The following is a 9,785-nucleotide window of genomic DNA, read 5'->3' as shown; positions in this document are numbered from 1 at the left end:
AAAAAAAAAAAAAAAAAAAACAACCCCATCAAACAACCCACTTTTTAGTGGGTGAAGGATATGAACAGACATTTCTCAAAAGAAGACATTTATGCAGCCAACAAATATATCAAAGAAAGATCATCATCACTGGTCATTAGAGAAATGCAAATTAAAAAGAAATTGAGTTACCATCTCATGCCAGTTAGAATGGCAATCATTACAAAATCTGGAGACAACAGGTATTGGAGAAGATTTAGAGAAATAGGAATGCTTTTACACTGTTGGTGGGAGTGTAAATTCGTTCCACCATTGTGGAAGACAGTGTGGCAATTCTTCAGGGATCTAGGACTAGAAATACCATTTGACCCAGCAATCCCATTACTGGGTATATACCTGAAGGATTATAAATCATTTAATTAAAAAGACACATGCACACATATATGTACTGCAGCATTGTTCACAGTAGCAAAGACTTGGAACCAACCCAAATGCCCAACAGTGGTAGAGTGAATTAAGAAAATGTGGCACATATACACCACAGAATACTATGGAGCCTTTTTTTATAAAGGATGATTTCATGTTCCTTTCAGGAACATGAATGTAGCTAGAAACCATCATACTCTGCAAACTAAGGCAAAAACAGAAAACCAAACACCACATCCTCTCTCTCATAAATGGGAATTTAACAATGAGAACTTATGGAAACAGAAAGCAGAACATCACACACTGTGGACTGTCAGGGGAGAGGGAGCTAGGAAAGGGATAGCATTAGGAGAAATACCTAATGTATATGATGGGGTGATGGATGAAGCCAAACCACCATGGCATGTGTATACCTACATAACAAATCTGCATGTTCTGCACATATATCCCGGAACTTACAGTACAATAAAGAAAAAGAAAAAAAAATAGTTCTGTCAACAGCCATATACTATGGCAAATTTATTAAATTTCCAAATATCTGATCCTTCATAGTTCTTATTACTATGTTTATCTTAATTAGGGTATTTGGCAGACATTTTTACAGAAAATGAACCAAATAAGCATGGTAGGATAAATTATACAATTATATATTGCAATGATAAAAATCAATCTTTAGTGAAAATTAGAATTTTGGAAAGTTTCAATCTGCCACCAGCCTGGCAGCTTCCCAATCTTAAAAGAGTTTTCTGATCAGTATAACAACTAATATTAACAAATCTCAATTTTCAATTTAAAAGTTGTACACAATTCAGTGAACCATTATTTCCAAATGACAAACCTTACAAAATTATTGAAAAGTATGCAATTCACTTAAAACATAAAAAAGGTGACTGAATTTTAATATAACACAGTACACTGATTCCGCCTTATGGATCAATACTTTTTAACTAAAAGTATTCCTAAATGCTGCCTGAGTACAGTAGAGATATATAAAGAGTTAAAGGAAAGATATCACCTAAGAAAGTTCGATATTGGCACCTACTGTCAAGCAAATCCAGGGAAGCATGAAGGGTTTCACTTTCTTCTTGGCCAACCATATCAAAACCTAAGTCTCCAATTGTTAAGTGGTTGGTGTATCAATTAACATAATGAAAACGACTGGTGACAGAGAATTCATATAAAGCATTTTCCTTTGGCATTCATTGTTTGGCTAACTGTTATGAAGCCAGCTGCAACAGCATTTAATCTACTTTTTCATTTCATCTAGAAAAATAGCTTATAGGCATGTATGATTGACAATCTCAATGATGAGCCAATTACAGTTTATCCAGGGATATAAATCAAAGACCATGGAAACCTGAGAATAAATTATTATCTATAAATACAACATTCCAAAGAGTATGATCTTTCCAGAGAAGAGTAATAACTGAGTTCTGATGAAGAATATAAAATCCCAGTAAAATAACATCCTAGGAGTTAGTACAAGTACTACCTGTTAACAGCGTGATTGCTGTGGTACACAAATAAATAGAGATACTTCAAGGTAAACAGGAAGAGAAATAGCATTGCTAAACTTACAGATGAGGAAATCTAAAGAAGCCTAGAATTAGTAAAAGAATTTTGGAAATGGCAAATTATTACAGTCATGTTTAGCTTCATATTTTGTACACCAGTGGTAGATTCTCAAAAAGTCATATTTATCTTAGATCACATATATTGTTTGCCTTTTAAAGCATGCACAATGGCTCTGTGTTTACATTTAATACCTATGACTATTTTATCTATAAAACTGAAAGTGGTTATAAGTACACCTAAAACCCTAACACAATGATTATTTGCAAGTGGAGATGCCTCTGTGAATCTAAATGTCAATCTTATCAGCAAAAGAATCAGGAAATCTAAAAGACAATGAAATATGTTTTGCCTGACCTGTTTTGCAAAAGGCCAACAATTGTATTGCTCAATTAGCATCATCAAGTCATAGATTTCTAGATGTCCAATGGTTCTCTACTTTTACGGATTACCTAAGTAAAACATCTTTTTCACAATTTTATGAAGCTATACTTTCCCAGCTCCAATTAAACCAATCATGATAAGCTAAGAAACATCAAGCCTTGTATTGTTACCCAGATCACTTTAACACATGGTAATACTATTACTGATAGAAAAAAAAACAGCCAAACTGTAAATCTCTTCCACTTGTGCTTTTCTTGTTTTTTGTTTTGTTTTGCTTTTGTTTCTGTTTTTGAGACAGACTGCCGCTCTGTTGTCAGGCGGAAGTGCAGCAGCATGATCTCAGGTCACTGCAACATCTGCCTTCAAGATTCAGGCTATTCTCCTACCTCAGCCTCCTGAGTAACTGAGACTACAGGCATGTGCCACCATGTTCAGCTAAATTTTGTATTTAATACAGTAGGGATTTCAACACGTTGGCCAGGATGGTCTCCATCTCTTGACCTTGTGATCTGCCCACCTTGGCCTCCCAAAGTGGAGTGAGCCATCACACCTGACCTAAGTATGCTTTTCTAAACTCTCAATACAGCATATTTCACCTCTGTTCAACAATATTTGAGGATTTCTTTCCATCAACTGCCAATTCTTCAGCAGACAACAAATGGGTAGATTAGGGTTAAATTGAATTTTGGTCACTAGTCATCTAAAGAAAATAAAAGTTCCTGCACATTAACAGGTCAGTCCCACAATGCTGCCCCAACTTTAGATGTTTGTCAGAACCATATTTCCCTTAACCTCATCCTTAGGCTCAATTAATTTGCTAGAGTGGCTCACAGAACTCAGAGAAACACTTACGTATACTTACAGGTTTATTATAAAGGATATTACAAAGGGTATATATGAACTGTCAGACAGAAGAGATGCAAATGGTGAGGTATGTCGTAAAGAGTATGAGGCTTCCCTGTTTCAGGAGCCTCCAAGACCCTTGACATCTCAAGCTATCTGTAAGTTCTACAAACGTCATTTACTAGGTTTTTATGAAGACTCCACTGCATAGCCATGATTGACTACATTAATAAACCTTCAGCCCCTGTGCCCTCCTTGGAGAACTTAAGTCTCAAGCCTATAATCATAAGGTTGGTTTCCTTAGCACCCAGCTTCCATCCTCGTGCTAAGAACCCACCAATATTAGAAACAGATTCTCCTATCACCAGGAAATTCCAAGGGATTTAGGCGCTATATGTCAAATACTTCTATTACTCAGGAAATTACAAAGGTCTTGGGAGCTCTAAGTCAGAAACTGAGGGTCAAAGACTCAATATTAGAAGAAAAAATTCTCCTAGCATCCCATCTACAAGGGTTTTAGGAGGTTTATGTTAGGAAAAGGGGTAAAACAAAATATACATTTATTATTTCACAGAGGAGATTTTGTTTTGCCTTTTTCGATTTCCAGAGGTTGCCTCCATTATTTGGTTTATTTTTAGGCCTCCATCTTTAAAATCAGCAGCAAAACATCTTCAGACCTCTCTCTTGTTCTCTCTCCTTTCTCTTTCTTTGGGAGCTCCTTATTTTATTTATTTTTTTTTTTGGAGGGGTTGGAGGGGTCTATAAGTTCTTCTTTTAATTTTTTTTATTTTAAAATACTTATAAAACAAATAAAACATATATAGTCCTAGGACATCTCTTTTTTCTGACGTATTCTGCTGACTTTCTCGAACAAGGACTCCTGTGATTAATTACACTCCTCAGCTACATAGTCCAAGATAATCAACCTACCTTGACATATTACTTTGTGACATCTGCAAATCAGGTTTTGCCAAGCAGTGTAACATATTTACAGGTATCAGAGATTAGGACATAAATATCATTTGGTGATCTGGAGCATATTGTTTTATCCACCACATATACATTATCACCTTTAATGGGGTTCATACTTTAACTCTTAAAAGAGAAGCTCTCTTCCAAACTACTAGCACAATTTCTAGAATCAGCTCTCCACCAAACAATGCTGCCTTGTATGACAACACAAAATGTATCATCTTAGTAAGCAAATATTATCATGATTTATTAAAAGGGGAGAAGTATACTAAAGTAAAGATTGCTGAAAGACATTTTGTTATTGTTACATTCAAATAAAAATCCAAGGCAATAAAGATTAATAAAATTATCTTGGTAGCACAGAGAAACAACACTAGATATTTTATGTCTTTCTCATCAACTCACAAAACTTAACACAGTTTTAAGTGCCTGCATAAATTCAACTAGAAAATGGGTTGAATAATAAAAGAATAATCCCAGGGTCTCAGTGGATATTAATATCAATGAACATATTTTTTTTCTTTTGAATATACTACCTGGTAAAATTTTAATATTGTTCACATGCACTGCTTTGAATAGCATATTAAATTTCTATAATACTTTTTATGTCTTAATGATGTTATAGATAGTATATTGTCTAAAAGTTACTTTGTAATCATATTAAGATCAAATAAAAAAGAACTGGGAAGAGACGGAGAAAAGAGACAAAAGATGTAATTTGGACAATAGGTTAAAACTTACTTTATATAAGCAAAAATTTTCCAAATACACTACTTCAAAACTCTGGAATCTAATCAGAAATTACAATAACCAGGAGATTACTTGACACAAAAAAGAAGAATACTACATTTCAAAAAGAGATCTGCGGCATTTTAATTTATCTGCCTACCATCCTTAATCTCCACCTTGAGGATAACCATTAGGAAAGCAGCTAGCGGTCCTGGTGTGAACTGCTGGTGACGGAGTGGGGAATATAAACCTGGCTTTTAAAGAGTGTGCTGGTGGAATTAACTTGTCTGGTGTTTCTTGAGGAGAAGTCCACAGTACCTTCTCAGGACTGCTGTGACCTGCTGGTGTTGTTTGTTGAAGCTACCGCCACTAGAAGTATGGAGTAAACAAAAAAAGTAGTAAGTAGGCAAAACAGGCTGGTGGGGAAATAAGAGGCTGGGAAAGAGATACACAAAAAAGTTAGAGTTTTTAAAGAACAGACAAACACCATGGGACCTACAAAGATATATGCGTGTCCAGAGAAGGATGCACACTCAGAAAACTCAACACTTTCTCCTCTGGCTGACTGTCAGGATGCATACAAGGCACCATCATCCTATGGGGAACTCCTTGGTTCCAGGAAGACTCCCATCCCATACCACCAGCAAATACCAAACTATAAGGATTCTCAAGCTCCTTATATAAAATGGTATAGTGTTTGAACATAACTTACATACATCCTTCCATATACTTTAACTCTAGAATACCCTGTATAACTAATACAATGTAAATACTACTTAAAGAGTTGTGATGCTGTATCATTTAAGGGAAATGTCAAGAAAAAAGTCTACATGTTCAGTGCAAATGCAACCATTTATTTTTATTTTTTCAAATATTTTAAATCCAGTTTGTTGATCCCACAAATGTGAAACTTACACAGAGGGCCAACTGTACAACTTAGGCTTTAAATTGCCCAGCTAAGCAAAATCTGCAGCCAATCTACGAAGAGTAAATTGCTGTTCTTGTTTGCTACAGGCTTTTCATAAAATTTAACTCACTGGCTGACCACAAGCTAATGTAGAGACTTCACACAACAGTCTTCAAAAAAATAGTTTGGTCTAAGCAAATCCCAAAATTCACGAACAAAACCACAACAAGCAGCAACCACAAATGCTGGTGAGTAGACAGAATCTGATTGCCAGTGTTAGGACAAAGTATTCCCCACTTCAAGACAAGGCCAAAGAGTATCTATGCCTTCTTTTGACCTAACATTAGTTAGGCTTTTCTCTCATCTACAGACCCCACATTTTATCTTGACCCTGGACATGCACTAAAACAGACCACAGGCACCCTGGTTTACTATGTGAGATACACTTCCTGCTCTCTGTTCACCCCTTTTGCTTGTTCAATTTGTCCATAAGTTTCTACTAATCCTGCTTATACCTCCGTATGAAAGAAAAATATTTGTTTGATTTTAAGATGTGTAAGCCTCCTGAATTTATGGTTTTCTCTACTGCAATAATCTTAATGTCTAAATCTGAATTTGTTTTATTTGACAGTTACCATATGGTAATATTCAAAGTCTTCAGTTAAAAAAAAAAAAATTAAAACAAGTCATTAAAAAAAGAAAGAAAAGAAAAAATAAACCTAAAAATTTATGGGCATTCACAGAAATTAAAAAAAAATAAGATAAAATATCCTGGAGGAATCGCAGCTTTTAGACTTATTAATGGTTTTATAAACCACCATAAATATATGAAGAGAGCTACAGGGGAAACCGTGAACAATGAGCTAAAGAAAATCAAGAATACAGTAAATGAACAAAATAATAACATAGCAACCAAATGAAATTCTGAAGCTGAAAAGTGCAACTAAATAAAAATTTTACTAGAAATTCTCAACAGCAGACTTGAGCAGGCAGAAGAATAAACAAACTGGAAGCTAAGTCAACTGAAACTATAGAGTCTAAGGAACAGAAAACAAAAGATAAATAAAAAATCAACAGAGCTTAAAAGACCTTTGATACTCTCCAGTAAACACAGGTATGCCTACTACACACAACAGGAAGAGGAGACAAAGGGTGGGAAAGGATATCTACAGAGTAGCCACAAACAACTTTATGTTTGATGAAAATTATTAATTTACACATCCAAGAAGCTAAAGGATCTGTTAAGTAGGAAAACCTCAGATTATCCTTTAAAATAAAGAAGAAACTAAAATATTTCCAGATACACAAAAGCTGAGAGAGCATACCACTCACAAATATGCCCTACAGAAAAAAATGAAAAAGAGGGCCCTGTATTCAGAAATAAAAGGACCCCAGACAATAATTCAAACCTATATAGAGAAATAAAGAACAGTGACAAAGATAACTAAGTAGGTAAATACAGAAGCCAATATTAAATTTGAGGATTTTAAGTTTTCCGATTTAAAAGATAAATTTATAAAACAATAATTTCATAAAATAAATTTATAAAACAATAACCTATGATATTGATACAAAGTATATAAAGATATAACGTGACAATCAGAAGGCACAATGCAGAGCTTTAAAGGAGCAAAGTTTCTGTACACTACTGAATCTAAGATTCAAACTAGTTTATCATAAAGAATAAACAAATTCAAACTATTACATAGTTGATTGTGAGTGTAAGAAAAATATATTCCATCAAAATAATAAGCAAAAGAGAACGAAGATAGTTATGCTAATATTACAGAAAGTAAACTTTAAGACAATATATTTTTAAAGAGACAAAGGGCACTATCAAGTAGATACAACAAATATTAATTTATATGAACTTAAACTCAAAACATATTAAGCAAAAACAGACAAAGCTGAAGGGACAAAAAGTCAGCACTAGAATAACAAAACATAAAAATGCTTATATCCTCTTGTTTCTGACTTAAGTGTCATAACTAACCAAAGAATGGCAGAGTCATTTTTCCTTTAATTCATTTAAGATTTTTAAAACAATGCAAATGTTATTTCTGCTTCCTGGAAAAGAAAGGCAGAGGTACAGTTAAAATTAAGAAATTTTTATTTCCCAGTCAGTGACATACAGGGAAGAAAAAATAAAGAGGCAACCTAAAAATAAATTTGCAGATAGAAAATATTCAGCAATTCAAAAAAATAAAAATTTAAAAAACCATTTAGCAATGTATTTCAATTCCATCTCAGTTAATTGAATAACAATAGAAAGAAACTCCAAGTAAAAATATGGCCAGAAACATGAGCAAAGAAGAAAGAAATATGAGTTAAGTATAGAAAAGTAAGACAGAAACAGATTTTTTCTGTTTTTTTCTGATTTTTCACTTAACTAGAGCTCTGCTCTTCAAAGGGTCATCAACTGCTTTTAACTGGGTCATCAAAAATGCTACTTGATTAAACCTTTGTTTCTATTTCAAGAACTTTTGTTCTCATTCCAAGGCGCATAAACAGGAACTTACTGAACTTACTAAATTGCAATGCTTTTTTACTACAATTGTCTCTTGGGGGAAGCAAATACTGAAGATAAGTGACGTGACCAAAGTGACAATGCTGAATCCCTACAGTTAAGTTCAGGCAAGAGATTCTTTCCGAATTCTTCGAGCACTGGACCTTTCTGTTAGAATTCAAGGAGACGAGGGAGAAACAGAGAGAGAAAGAAACTGAAATCTTCATGCACAAACCAAAAAAAAAAAAAAAAAAAAAAAAGACCCTACGCAAGTCTTCAAAACCGAATTTTGCTCAAGTGTAAACGTACTCTAAATGTTAAGTAAGCATACATTTGCTAAAAAAATTGAATCTTTTCCTGCTTTTTGAGATCAAAGACCGTGCACTTAAGTTTCTGCTTTGGGGTGCACAAGGACAGAGAAAGATAAAGAAAGAAGGGAGAAATAGAGAGGAAAAAAAATATTTTGCAATAAAAGTTGTCATAAGATAATAGTCCCCAATTTAGATAGAGGTCCTCTGGAATCACGTGTAATCCTTGGCTGGACATATAAGCGTGCAGTTGGCGCCAAGAACTGAACCTCTAGAGACCAAAAGGTCTGACCGACTGGCTGCTGCCGCGTATCATCAGGCCCTGTCGCTGAGAGGGAACGGAGACCACAAGCAGAGGATGCAAAGCGCACCCCCAGCTACAAAGCCGGGTTTTCATACTGCGTAACAGCTTCACCTGCACTGGCGTAGCGCACTCCAACAAGTCCTGCTCACTAGCTTGTAAGAGAACTAGACTGTGTCCCAGGTAAGCCCTAGACGGCGGTGACCAAAATCGGGAGTACGTTGACGGCGGGGACGTGAGAGGAAACACCTAGTGCGTGGGGCCCCGCGGTGCCGGGCACACATGGCTTTTCATATCAAGCGCGTCCCTGGGGCTGCATAGCTTCCCGATGAGACCGGGGTGCATCCTCTGCCATTCTCTACCCCTCTCGACAGGAACCCACCCCAGAGCTGAGTTGATTTCTGCCCTGTTTGGCATCAATCATGTTGGGCCAACGCCGCTCCCTCTACCCGGTGTTACCTCTTTCCCCTACTTCACGGCGAAGTGACTTCAGCAGCAAGCCCCGCAGAGTAGCATCACGGAAGCTCGTGGGTCTAATGCCTTACCCTAAAACTCTGGCGACCAATCGCTGCATGCCAAGTGTCCCACGTGACCGGAGGAGGATGACCTCCACCATCCACTCTTGCCAACCCTCCCACCATCTCTTGGGGAGCGCCTTAGGATGGGGAACATTAAATCCTGAGCTGAAGAGTGCGAAGTGGCTACCAGAGCCTACGCCTGTTTAAAAAAAAAGAACTACAAGTACCAGCAGGCTGCGCAGCTACAGCTCTCTAGACCTGCTCAGGATTGGAGTATAATGCAGCATTCCCGGAAAGAGAGTATTTATTCTGAGTGCAGCCAACTGGGATTTGTAGTTCC

At 36.1% G+C, this 9,785-nt stretch overlaps 1 protein-coding gene across 2 annotated transcripts in view; it reads right to left on the bottom strand.

Moving 5' to 3' along the window:
* LOC108297102 (gamma-taxilin-like) overlaps nt 1-9,506 on the bottom strand; it is a 36,621-nt gene extending 27,115 nt beyond the window's left edge. For both annotated transcript variants that reach the window (XM_017519740.2, XM_037735288.1), the window contains exon 1: nt 9,387-9,506. The gene's annotated coding sequence lies outside the window, so the exon portion shown is untranslated. The remainder of the gene's footprint in view (nt 1-9,386) is intronic.
* Between the last annotated feature and the right edge of the window lie 279 nt (nt 9,507-9,785).

The sequence above is a fragment of the Cebus imitator genome, unplaced genomic scaffold (assembly GCF_001604975.1).
Source record: "Cebus imitator isolate Cc_AM_T3 unplaced genomic scaffold, Cebus_imitator-1.0 Scaffold772, whole genome shotgun sequence".
Lineage (NCBI taxonomy): Eukaryota > Metazoa > Chordata > Mammalia > Primates > Cebidae > Cebus > Cebus imitator.
Note: the sequence above shows the minus strand (reverse complement) of the source record. Positions and strands in the feature narration are given on the sequence as shown.